This window comes from Crocodylus porosus, unplaced genomic scaffold (assembly GCF_001723895.1).
Source record: "Crocodylus porosus isolate Cpor-Errol unplaced genomic scaffold, CroPor_comp1, whole genome shotgun sequence".
Taxonomy (NCBI): Eukaryota; Metazoa; Chordata; order Crocodylia; family Crocodylidae; genus Crocodylus; species Crocodylus porosus.
Window position 1 is genome coordinate 26,963,236 of NW_017728913.1, and position 13,037 is coordinate 26,976,272.

Sequence of the window (13,037 nt, forward strand, 5' to 3'; positions counted from 1 at the left end):
TAGCCCCCACTCCAGAGCTGCTATATCCACAAAAACACTGAGAGAAGGGGCTCTGCCCTGTCACTGCTTGACAGCTGTCACGGAAAGCAGGTGTGGCAACTGCTGCTAGCCCACTTCCACCTGGAGCAAGCCACACCCACATCCTGCCCCAATCCCTCCCACCCCCACCCCAACAGACTTACCAGCTGAAGGCATCTGTGTCAGCTATCTGTTTAGTCTATGACTGAATCTCTGAAGTGGCCGAATCTTTCCAGAAGCAATTCAGATGGTTCAACCCGATTCAGAGCTTTTTATTGGGCTCCTGATTCAATTCAGTGATACAGTCCCCAAATTGGGTCGAATTTCCCCCAAACTGAATCAGCTACCGAAGCTCCACACAGCCCTAGCAGGCAGGTATTTACTTAAAAGATTTGCTGATGTGGATGGGTGTCCTGAGCACATCTGGCATTGTTTTAAACTTGCTAGCTTTCTAAATATCAGAAGAGTACAACAAGCCTTATTTTTAAAGGAACCAAAACACCTTGTAGTATATTCTGATTTATTTTATCGTGAAATTAACACTTGTATAATATAACTAATTTTATATCCCCAATAAATCTGCATGCACTTAACAAAGTCTTTAGCATCCAAAGGACATGGTTTAAAGGCTCCTATATTTAGAGCAGTGAAAAATACTTTGGCTTTGGTTCTGCAGATTCCCCTGAATGGACTCTTAGGCCAATTAGGCCTCTATGTATGCCAATTAAGGCCTTTATCATGGTGCTTCAAATCAAAGATCCCAGAAGAAAGATCTATGAACTTCAGGAGAACAGAGATGAAACTTTAATAATAGATACTTAGAATTATTGTTTTTACATGGTGGTATAGGTCATTTAAGCCCCTGGAGTTTCTACTGATTCAGCTGGGGCTACGAATGCTCAAATCTCCAAAAACTGGTGTCCACATAATGGATGGATAATACAGATAAAAAGCACTGCCTATAAGATGGCCTGCTCACTAAGACCTGCAAGCTGAAGCAACTCAGAAAATGAACCTTAAATTTAGAAACAAACAAAAACTTCCAAAAAGTAAAAGCTTGTTTGCATAGGTAGACAAATGGATTGGACTCAATTGCTTTGGAAAGATAATATTAATATTTCTCTAATGTTCTGGGGCCATTTACCATGGAGAGCTATTATTTTATCTAATGGCTACAGGTTATAGATTAACTGGCATAATTTCAGTCTGTTTATAAAAAGAGGGGGGTGGGGATGGAGAACTAAAACAAATATAATTTGGACTGACAGTTGAATGATGCAGCAGCTAAAGTAGGCTTTTATGTAAACAACCTTAACGAAGCCTTTTCTAATTGGATTGCAAACCTTTCCCAATAGAATTAACATACTTTTGTAGTAGATTCTGAAGACACAGGTCCCAGGAGAAGCAATATTCGTTGATTAACTGCCCTGATACTTCGTTGAGGGAGAAAAAGAGTAAAAATATATACATTTTTGCCACTCCAAAAATTCATAGTCTAGCCAATATACATGTAGTTTAGGCCTTTGAAAAAGTTGCAAATTGTATGAGCTTGAGACTTAAGTTTAACAGTTAAAATACCCAGACAGCAAATATGCTATGATCCAAGGCTACAGGGGCTTTCCTTTCATTGGTTTCTCCCAGTGGCTATGCAATTAGATGAAGCCAGATAACACAACTGGGAGCCTCTCATTCTTGCATTCTCATTCTCCACTGGCACCCAAGCAATGGAAGAAGAAATCATCAGGTACAAATGCTGGGTGAATGGGAAAGGAAAGGAATAGATTGGGACAAGAAGATGGAATTTGAGATTTACTACACCAGGAGAATCTGGAAAACTTTCTTTAATGTTTTAATACCTTGGAAAAGGGTTTGAGATAAAAATATTGGAATCTTGCCAAACATAGTTAAATATTGTTTGAAGAACAAACTGGAAAAGTCAGATGAGCAGTTCTCTTGTGGAAGGAAAAACCTGACATTCACTTTAATTTTTCTTCATCCTGAACTACCTAAATTTATATTATATTCCAAAATCCTATAACTAATTCTTAGTTTGACATTATATTCCAACTTAGAAAGCATATACTTTCTTAAGCTATGCAGACACGCCGCTCATACCAGGAGGTGTTGAATCGGAAGACGGATTCATGAAAAACTAAATTTTGCGCATTCCTTGTGTTCTTGCTAGATTAACATCTATTAGTCTGGAAACAATAGTGGTAGGTCCCTTAAGAACCATCTTTTAAGTCTAAGCTACTTGTGCGTTTGCTTACGGATAAACCAAAGCAGGATCCTGAAATACCAGTCAGTGCATACAACATATACAACTGAGAATCATTTAGGAAAGGAACTATCGAAGCATACAACGTAGAGAATACCAACCAGCATTTAGTATTCTGATTCACTCGAGAACAAAATAAAATGTCCTTCACCACATTTTAAAATGTGTATTTGAGCTTTTAAAGTATTATCAATGTACAGCCAGTTCCATTAATTAAACCTCTCTCCCCACTTGTTAACACTTTCTTTTATAGAAAGAAATTATCACTATACTATAAAGCTGTCTCCCAGCAAAAAAAGGCCTATCTTGGAAAGATCAGGAACAGTAAGTACAGACTGCTGCTCTAACAAGGTTGGAGGGGAAGGGGAGGGGGAGGGGGGCGAGTCTAATCAAGAATTTCTGGAGCAGTCCCATCAGTTCATAGGTCACTCAAGGACATAATAAGAAACTGCTATTTCTGCAGTGAACAAATACCACTGATCTGAGAACACAGCTTCACATTTTCCAAACAGAACTAATTTTTAGATTTAAACACAAATCAATGTTTTTAGTCAAATGCATTAAATACCTAACCTTCCTTTATTTCTTTTTCTTAAAATGATTAATGATAAAGAACACCTTTCTTACCTCGATAAATGTAATTTGTTGCCTCTCAAAAAAAGAACAGGATGGATATTTCTCAATCAATAATATTCAAAGTTTTCCTTACTTTTATCTACCACTTTCTCAATTCTACAACACATTTTATTATACAATTATCTATTTAATGTACTGAGTCCTAACAGACTGGAAAACTGATTACACCAACACATGGTCAGCTTATCCCATAACAACATATTAGACACCTATTTTAAACAATTACTTAATCTGTCATGACATGCCATAAATAGCACATATAATCAAGTGTACATATACATGGAAACCAACAAAAAATTACTATTTATCTGAATAAGTCGCATCTAGCTTTTAAAAGAGGTAATTAGGAGGTTTGAGCTACTTCAGTAGTTCCTAGATCAATTAAACAGGGCATAGCTTTGGGTTTTTCCTTATAGTTGTGTATGTAGTATAGAGATAACAGCAGCCAAGAGGAGTAGTGTCCAACTTAATGCCAGCTTGCCTTTAAAAAGAGCCAGCCAATGGTTTGCCAGGAATGGGTATTATCCAGCCACTTCTTCAGAATTCAATTTTTATTTAAAAAATAGCTAGGCCTTATTCTTATAAATAGAATCTCACGATTGTGAGATAGATAAATGGCCATATTCATTTAGATTTATAGTGCGTGAGTGTTTGTGAATAAACCAGAAAAAGAGGTAACAATTCCCTTAGGCCTATGCCCTGGTCCTAGAGCACAGACTAGGCATGTGTTACAGAGTTCTTTTGGGACTAAAGGTATCCTATGGAGCCTCTGAACCATAACCACAGATACTCTGATATGGTGAAAAATTATTGGAAGTTCTGACCAGGAGCGATAGCCCTATTTGATGCCTTTACACTTCAAAGGCTTTAAAGTGAGACCTGTGGTTCTTCCTGGGAGCTGCTCTTCTCCCTTCTGCCTAAAAGTGCAGTGAAACGCTCAGTTTGTGACCTAAAGGAGAGGGAAAACCTTGTCCTAACACATGTTAAACTACTTTCTTACATTTCAGTGTTGCAGTGGACATCATTGCTGCTGTTTTTATTATAGAAGTCATTAGATGGTTAAATCAAGATCAGGGTCCTTGCAAATGAGTTGCCTATCTGCTGGCTTTTGCAGGTGGGTTTTGCTCCCAGAGGAGCTCCTCAGCCACTCCTCCCAAATAAAACAACTTTTAAACAAAACAGAAAAAGCTCACAGCCTGCCTCTTTCCTCCTTGCAAACTGCTCCCTCACAATTTGCTCTCTATCTGAGAAACTTGCTAACACAAGCTGTCATTTTTCAGCATCACAAGATTTCAATTTGAAATGGTTGATGTCAGAATATTATATGAGGTATATGTAGGAGAAAGAAGAGCATCATTATCAGGAAGTTTCTCTAAAAACTGTGTCTGCTTGAGGGCGTAAAGTTGTGTGTTTAAAAAAACAACAACAACAACAACAACAAAAAAACCACTAGCCCATGATCCTCTGCAAAACAGATTATCTGTCTAATCTTTAAGTAACCCTTCTATATATACACACAGCAAATCTACACAAACTTCAGTGCAGCTGTTACTTCCATATTTCAACTACAGCAGCTACACATAAATTTCTAACTGCAAAGAGCCAATGTAATCATTAACAATAATTACTAATGGAAGATGAACAATTTTTTTAGTTCTCTTAATCTTCTTTAAACTAGTCTGAACATAATCACTTCCAGTTAATTCCATATTAGAAAACAGGGCATCCTGTTTATATACATCCTGGGAGAAAAATGCAAGTACTCTGCCATAATATCCAAGAAACTTGGCTCTTTGTAACATCATCCATGCAAGGTATTTCTGTGGAAAGACATCCAAAGTAGATTTTTTTTAAAGTAAAGAACCTTGAATGGATTTAATTTAAATGTAATATACAGAAATGATTAAACAAACTACAATAGATTTTTTATTATTAAATACCACTTTAACTGATGTCACAGACTATCATATTATTTAAAACAGCCCAGGACCAATTACGGTAAAGCCACAAGAGTAAAACTTCCGAGCCTTGCTAATCTGCCATTTATTAGACTGGGTGTCTTCTTTCTTCTTCCCTACCCCTTTCCTCCCTGCCTCCTAAGTAATTATTTTCAGGTTTGCAGTAAGCCAGGATGAACATGTTCATTATTGGAACATAATGAACAAAGTAATTTTGAGTACAAGAACCTCTGATTAGTGAATGACTACTAACAGTCACTACAGCTGTATTATGACAATTTAAAAGAGGACAATTTTTCATATCAAAATAAGCAATGGCAGTGTATTTCTCCAAGCTTCAATTATGTATTTTCCCCTACCATTTAGGTTCCTTGATCAAAGCAGGTGCACAAGCACTGTGGGAGGTGTAGGGACTCTCCTCCCCACTACAGAGCAGAGCTAGACCACCAGTGGGGACTTAACCATATACCTTTTAATACTGGGAACATAACAGGCATAAAAATCAGAGAGTATAGTGGACACTACAATACCCCAAGGGGGTAGGATTCAACAAAGGTTAGACACTTACAATCACTGACAAAAAACAGGGTTAACAAAATATAAAACACAAACAGCAGAACGAACAGTATGGGTTGGTGAAATATAAAAAGGCACAAAATGCAAAATGTCATACAACAAGGAAATATAGGGCCTTGGTACGTGGAGAGGGAGAAAACACAATGGCTCCTGTCCACTGCAGGAAGATTTGCTTCTTGTTAGCTCGCTCACCCCAAGTCACCTCAGCTAGGACTTGAACCCAGGTTTCCCATGTGGTAGGTAGGAACACTGTCACACAGCCACCACTAGTAGTGGTGCTCCAGCCTGCTAGGGGTCTTGAACTTCCCTAAGCCCGAGCCTCACATCAAGCTGCCTGCCCTCTGATTGGAGGAGTCGGAAGCAGAGCTGGGAACCTCTCAGGTCACTGCTCAGATCGTTGCTGGAGCAGAGGGGAGCCTCTCCTGCTGACTGCAGCCTCTCCCAGAGGATCCTGGAGCCCAGTGGGGAGCCTCTCCTACTGGCCACACACACACCACGCTGCTGAGGGTCCCACTGCTGCCTGCAGGTCCTGCTCTTTCAGGGCAGTGCTCCTACCCCACTCGCTCAGCTCTTGCCAGCTCTGTGAAGCTCCTTCCTTGTTGGTCTCACTGGTCTCTCCTGAGTCAGCCCATGCTGCCCCTTTTGGCCCCTTGGGTCACCTGGAGGGGGATAATCAGGGGACTGGGGGGTAGGGAGGGCTGAGTCTCTGGGGCCTGATTGGTGCGGAAAGGGAATCCCAAGTTCTCCAATCATCTTTTGTCCTTTCAAAACCCCTGGGCCAAGTCACTGCCAGCCAGCCCGTCACATGTATAAGAAGATTCTGAGATGCACAGGGCCTGGAACCTATAACCCTGTACTGGTACAAAGCTGCTATACTGTAGGGTATAAATAGTGGGTCTCACACACTAATAGTGGGTGTGTTCAAATGTTAACCACACCTGGTTTACAATCATAGATCAGGAGTTCCATGAGCACGTTTGTCAGCACTGAGAGGTTTATGGGGAACCTGATGCAAGTAACTGGGGGTGGGTTGGTGGGATTTAGGGGGGAGGCAGGTGGGTCTGCAGGGTGGGGGAGCTAAAAATAACCCAATTGGGAAAGGAATGAAAGTAACCAGTCAAAGCAGAGGTTGGGTAGCAAGAATCCTACGTCTGGGGGAGTGGCTGGGTTGCCAAAGAGCTTTCCCACGCCCACCCATGCTGCGGGCTGCTCCTCTCGACGGAGTGGGTTCCTTTTTCTGCAGGGATGGAGTGCCACAGCAGGGGATCGTGGTGCTTGGCGCGGCCCCCCAACCAGGACCCAAGAGCGCTGTAGTTACTGAACCCCCCAGTGGCTGACCCCAATGCCCCGTGGGGGTGCTCCCTATTGCTCACTTGCCCCACCTCCTTCTTGCATGGGATTGGGCCTTTCAGGCAGCCGCCTCGCCCCTGCATGCGATATGCGCCCTGCGATTGGCCGTGGCGCCCGTCACTCCGGAACAGGCCCCCTCCCGCTGTCCCTACCTGTGCGAGCTCCAATCCCAACCGCCGCCGCGACGAGCCGGGTCCGAGTCGGGGCGGGAGCCTCGCCGGGTGGGAACAGGCTCGAGCAGCCCCGGTAGGGGGTGGGCTGCAGTCCTCTCCTGTGCCCCAACAAACACCCCAAAGAACCACCGCCGCTGCCCCTGGCTCTTCGGCTCTGACTGTCGCTGTTGTTGCCGGAAGTGACGTCTCCGCTGCGAGGCTCCCCGGAAGCAAAACTCGCGGCGGCAGATTCGCCACGCGCGAAGTGTGACGGTTCCTCACCCTCCTCCAGAGCTTGCCTTGCTGCGGCTGGCGAGCGGCTCGGGGGCGGAGCTCCCCGAGGGACGGCTCTGGGAGGGTAGGGGACGTAGCGGCAAATCCGGCGAGGCGAATCGGCAGCTGTGGCGCACGCGGCTGGTAACGAACAAACCGCCGCGGGGCTGGACGGGGGTAGAGCTCCCACGGTGCGGGCTGTGCCTAGCGAGTGGCTCTGGCCTCGCGTTCCTGTTTTATTGGGGACAGCGAGAGAAGGACCCGCGTTTTATGCTGTGAAGGTAGCGGAGGAGCGACGTCGTGGCCGCGAGGGGGTCCCAGGCTGGGCTCTTTCCTCGGGCTGCCCTGCTGGTGGGTGTTCCCCGGGCGGAACCTGAGTCGGGGCTCTCGCCTCCTACCTGGGCTGGAAACCAGCGGGCTCAAGCGTTGGAGAAATGGGAAGGAGGGTGAGAAGGGCTTGGTGTGTCTGGCTGCTGTGCCCCTCTCGGGCCTTGCTGACTGTGGTGGTGTAATGAAGCTTCAGCGCCTGCAGCGCTGGCAAAAAAAATCATGGCCCGGAGACACCTGACGCTAGGTTTGTCATAAAGGACGACTGCAGGCTCTGCTCATGGCAAGGATTCGGCCAGGTTTTTGTCTATGTGCGCAGCCTCAATACATATGGGCCTAATGTTACCTCAGACCAGGTGTTAACACACTGATGCCTGTGATAAAGTAGTGGGAACAATGCCCTGCAACAACAAAGTCCTTCCCGGTTTCCGATTCTTTTTTTATGGGGGTCAAAACTAACTACATTTTATATTCCACTTGTATTTTGAATAACTTAAGCCGGGGGTTGGCAATCAGGGGTATGCATACCCCTGGAGGTACTTGGGAAGGCCCTGAGGGATATACAGCAGCAGGGTGGGGGGCAGGGCCACCAGTGTTTCGCACTACTGCATGCCATGCATCGCCAGCACATTTGTTTCCACTGGCGCAGCATGCTGCTGGCACTTCCACTGCAACATGCCATCGCACTTATGACTTTGGTGCTGTGTGTTGCCAGCACTTCTGGTTTTGCCGTTGGGGATGTGTGGGAACCCCCCCCCCCCCCCCACACACACACACTCATCAGTCAGCCCTGGGGGACCTCCCCAGTTCTCGATCAGCTGCCGGGGGTACACTAACCAAAAAAAAGGTTAACCGTAGTCCTAAACTGTCCTGTACGATGGGCTTCTTTCACATCAGGGGGACCTGCAGGGTCGCTTTCCTATCCCTTCTCCGTCCATGTTTCCGTGCAAAGTTTCATTGGGTGGTGTCCACTTGCTCCTTGGACTCATTCATGGGCCAGCGGGCTCTGTCTGCTGTGGTCTGCTCTGTCCCATCTCACAGTGCTCATTTGTTAACCTATGACCTTTGCTCCTGCCTCTGCTTTGTTCATTTGTTCCAGATAATCAGTTGGCACATGTCCAGTAGCTCCCTTCATTAACTGGGGAGAGTGGAGGGAAGAGAGAGGGGAGCTAAAATTGCTGTGTGGGCTTAAGTCCCATGACTCAGCAGTGCATCAGATGGGCCATATCTGAGTGTGATTCCAGCCTTATCGTGGTGCAGGCACTGGACCCTGTGTGTCTAGCACAAGTATCTTTCCATCCATTTCACGATAAGATTGCATGTCTTGCACCATCATCCTGACCATGTTTCCACATTACAACTTCTGCTTATGTGAGAGATTCATGCATTGGTCAGATTTGCTGGTCAGGCCTAGTCTGGCCAGTGCTTTAGGAAAGCCTTTATGTGAGCAGTACGCGTTCATTCGTATTCCGGTGAGGCCTACAAGGTCCATTGATTAAGAAACTGACCAACGTTCTTTGTTATGTGGGACTGGAAGTTGTTGACAGACTCTAAACGTTTTATAACTGACAGATCAAGTTTCTGATAAACATCCGTAGCCTTGGAGGCCATTCAAGCTTTGCTTTGGCAACTACTGATGATATTAACAGGAAATAGTCAAAGACAGTGATTCTCAACCAGGGTACCAGAACACCTCACTGTCAGATCACATGAAGGATACCATGAGGTGTGAGATGATAATTGAAGTGTTAAGAGATAAACACAGGCTAAGGCTTGTCCCTGCTTAGATGATCGTCCATCGTTTCTACCAGGAGGTAAACACTGATAGTTAGAAATTTGTTTTTTAAACTAATTTATAGCTAACTGAGTCACAAAAGTTATGGGGAGGTGCCTTGAATCCAAAAACACTGAGAACCACTTGGGGTAATACACCCTTTTTTAGACTCAAGGCATCCCTCACTAGATCCCTCCCTTGTGAGGCACCCCTTGAAAATTGTCAGCTTTACTTTTTTTTTTTTACTTCAGAAAAATATTAGGGTAATTCTTCTTTTGCAAAGAACTCATGCAAAAGCCATGACAGGATGAGTAAAAGGTTTTAATGCTATGGCTTGCTATTTGAAATCTTTGGACTTACCTTGTAGATGATATTAGCATTGCATGGCACCCTGTGGCACTCTTGGCAGGATCCCAAGGTGGGTGTGACCTCTTACATCAGAAAAACTAATGCTTGTTAGCCATCATTCTGCAAAATTTTGGTGGAGATACTTTTACCATGAAGTTAACTAAGGAAGTCAGTGAAAATTCCCCCGGCCTCTGCTATCAAACTGCAGTGGTATTGTGTTTTAAGCAGAGGTGTACCGATATATTGGTTGCCTATCAGATCAGCCCTGGTAAAAGAAAAATGACATTATCGGCTTTTTTTGGCCATTCTAGCTGATAACGCTTACTGTTAATTATGCCTTCTGGCTGGGGCCCCAGATGCCTGAATTTTCTCTTGCCCACAGGGCCAGGGCCCCCAGATGCCTGGGTTCCCTCCTGTAAATCAGGGTGACCTTGAGCATGCAGGACCCTATCTGGCTTTAGGGGCTCAAGCCATTTTCCATCCCCACCTCCTTCCCCTCACTGATGGGTCAGAGCGGAACAGAGCAGCTGCTGTAGTGTCCTGGGTGTTGGCACGAACTGCGTCCTGGGGCTGAGACAGGTGCTGTAAAAGGTGTTGAGTGCCACAGAGACATGACTGGGGTGGGGACAGGCAGACAGAATGGCCCAGCCTGCCTTGGCCCGACTTACCTCAGCCTGCAGTGCCTGGGGGTCTGTGTCCCAGTGGCCGGGACAGAGCCTGGCAGGGCTGGAGGCAGCTGCTCTCCCCTTTGCTATGTGCAGCAGGGTCATCCCCCAACCCTTCATCTCAGCTGGGTCCTGCCCTTCCCAGGGTCGGGGCCAGAGCCATTCAGCCTGCTGAATGGAAACCGGAAATTGTGTTTAGTGTATATAGTATATATAGAACCAGGCAACCTGCTGCCCCCTTCCTTAGTGCTGTTTGCATTTTAGACCCCAACAAGGTGCCTTTACTAAGTTTAGATACACAGCTACTGAAAGCAATCCTGAGATAGGGGAAAGAGAATGACATTGAACGTGCTGCTTATGTGAGCTTTGTCAAAGGGAGCCCGATGCCTATGTTCTGGAACTCTGTCTGTGACCGTTTCCAGATCTTTACTCTTTGGCAAGACTCTGCCTCACCATTCCAACAAACTCGGTGGACACTCAGCATGAGGGCAAGTGTTCATCCCACAGAAACAGAGAATGTCTGCAGCTTCTGCAACTGGGTGCAGCATGCTTACATTTAATACCTAGCATGAACTGCCTGTTTCAAGGTTAGCATTCAGTTTCAGGAAACTCCTTTTTATAAAGTATAAATTTATTAAAGTGTATAAAGTTGGTATTAGTTACAGTTTATCTTGTGCATAGCTTTACTTGGATAAGATATTTTAGTTTAGAGTTTAATTAAGCGCTTAGATAATATTAATTTATTTTAAATGTATGTAGTTGGTATTACTTGCAATTCATGGTATGCATAGCTTTATTTTAACCCTCATCTGTTCTCATGGAACTGTAACTGCTGTTGGTCTCATGGGTAACTTGTTACCCCACCTGCATGAACAAAATGGAACCAGTGACAACAGTATAAATGTGCCAAAAGCTATTTATTAGTTTTGGTGTTTGAAAGAGTATTTATGATGCCCTGAACCCAAAATATTATTTAATTATAACTATGAAAAAAATTAAACTTTTTTTTAGAGTTTCAAAACATGAATGAACAGTTTGCTAAGTCTGCAGTTCACACTGTTTTCAAACTAACAATTACTTCCAAAAACATTTCCTAACTTTTTAAACTAAATATTGCATTCCTCACAGAGCAGCGGTGATTTACTGTGGTGCATACAAGCAGATCACTTACAATCTTTGCATTGTTTCCAGGTTTTGCAGTCATCTGTCCTTGGGCAAAAAGCGCAGCGTCCACTCATGCTTGCAGAAGGTTCTTCCAGGGTGCTCTGTGGCAATTTCTAATTTTAGGGTAGTCATACCAGACTTGATGGATTGAGACAGATTATGTGTAGCCATCATTCTTCGTTTTATTTGTCCATCAGTCAACTATTCTCTAAGGTCCTGCAGAAAAAGGTGCCCTCTTCTTAAGCGTGGTCTTTCCTTTCACTTTGTGTTGTAGCCTAGCCAAATGATGAGGCTGGCAATGGCAGCTGCATCCAGCATATGAAAAATGAGTGTCATTGGCCACCTGTTGATTTTCAGTTTGCAGGTGGTCATATGGACCAAGTGGTCAAGGTTATCCACCCCACCCTTGTTTTTACTGTAGTCATGGATGATGTCCAGCTTTTTTTGCTCTCCACCCACTGACAGGTCGTGCTGCATGCTTAACAGCATCAGAACAACTTTGGACTTCTTTGGAACATAAGAAACTAGAGTGAGTTCCCTATCAAAAGCGAAAGTGGAGTGGGGGATGGCCATCCATTAGTTACCATGGATACCTGAAGTGGACATGAATGAGATATGAATGAGCATGAATGAGGCCTGTTGAGGGCCACATTTGTAGCCCCACTCCTTGACAAATGCCCTGTCCCTGGTCACCAGCTTGTGACCAGAAGTCCCTCCCTTTACCCATGGAAGTACTCCTTTCAGCAAGAGGTTTTGCTATCTCAGAACCAGAAAAATACCGAATTATATTCTAACGAGTGAACATCTACAGCATTCATTAATTTGGTTTCAACAAATCTTTGTCCTGATTTACATGTGTTAGTGTAGTGTACATAGAAGTCACAATAGCTTAAAATGAACTCCTACTCTCGTATATTGTGGGGGGAGGGGAGGGTGGGTATGTGGGGTGAGAAAGGCATGTGGATATGTGGGGTTTGTGAGGGGCTGGGTACCTGGGTAGTGTGAGGGGGTGTGGGTTGTCTGCATGTATGGCAGTGCAACAGGGGTGTGGGAACATGTGTATGGGAGGGGGTGGGACTTTGCCCCTGCCTATACACACCCTGTACCAGAGTGGCCCAGTGCTCCCCGGTCTGGCAATGCAGCCATTGGTGGTGTGGAGCAGGGTGGGGGCAGGAAGGGAATGAAATGGCTAGGTGTGGGCAGGGCTGGGCTGTTGAGTATTGCTGTGGTTTCCCTTGGGTCCTACTGCCCCTGGCTCCTGTCAGCTTTGGCTGGCTGCTGAGGCAGACTAATACTAATTTTCTAAATTTCTGGGGGCCCTGTGGGCCAGATCTGGCCCGCGAGCCGTATTTAGTGAGCTAAGCATCTGTTTGTGGGAGCTCGATGCCGAATTATATAGGACTGAATTAAGCACAGGCTCAAACCTGTTCAATTTAAAACTTTTATTGTTTCACAAAGTCATAAACTAAAGGAGGTCTGTTGGTTCACGAGGTTCCCAAATCAAGCCCTTGCTCTCTA

General features: G+C 44.8%; 2 protein-coding genes across 6 annotated transcripts in view; one reads left to right on the forward strand and one right to left on the reverse strand.

The window, feature by feature from the left end:
- The window catches only part of FBXO8 (F-box protein 8), a 38,354-nt gene extending 31,142 nt beyond the window's left edge, over positions 1-7,212 (reverse strand). Inside the window, exon 1 of one of the 2 annotated variants that reach the window (XM_019534628.1) lies at positions 6,969-7,212. The gene's annotated coding sequence lies outside the window, so the exon portion shown is untranslated. The remainder of the gene's footprint in view (positions 1-6,968) is intronic. The other variant, XM_019534627.1, reaches the window with a different exon arrangement.
- The window catches only part of CEP44 (centrosomal protein 44), a 106,517-nt gene that overhangs the window by 56,866 nt on the left and 36,614 nt on the right, over positions 1-13,037 (forward strand). For 2 of the 4 annotated variants that reach the window (XM_019534622.1, XM_019534625.1), the window contains exon 1: positions 7,412-7,522. The exons of 1 other annotated variant lie outside the window; for it this stretch is intronic. The gene's annotated coding sequence lies outside the window, so the exon portion shown is untranslated. Of the gene's footprint in view, positions 1-7,411; positions 7,593-13,037 lie in introns of those variants that run through there. One more of the 4 variants, XM_019534623.1, reaches the window with a different exon arrangement.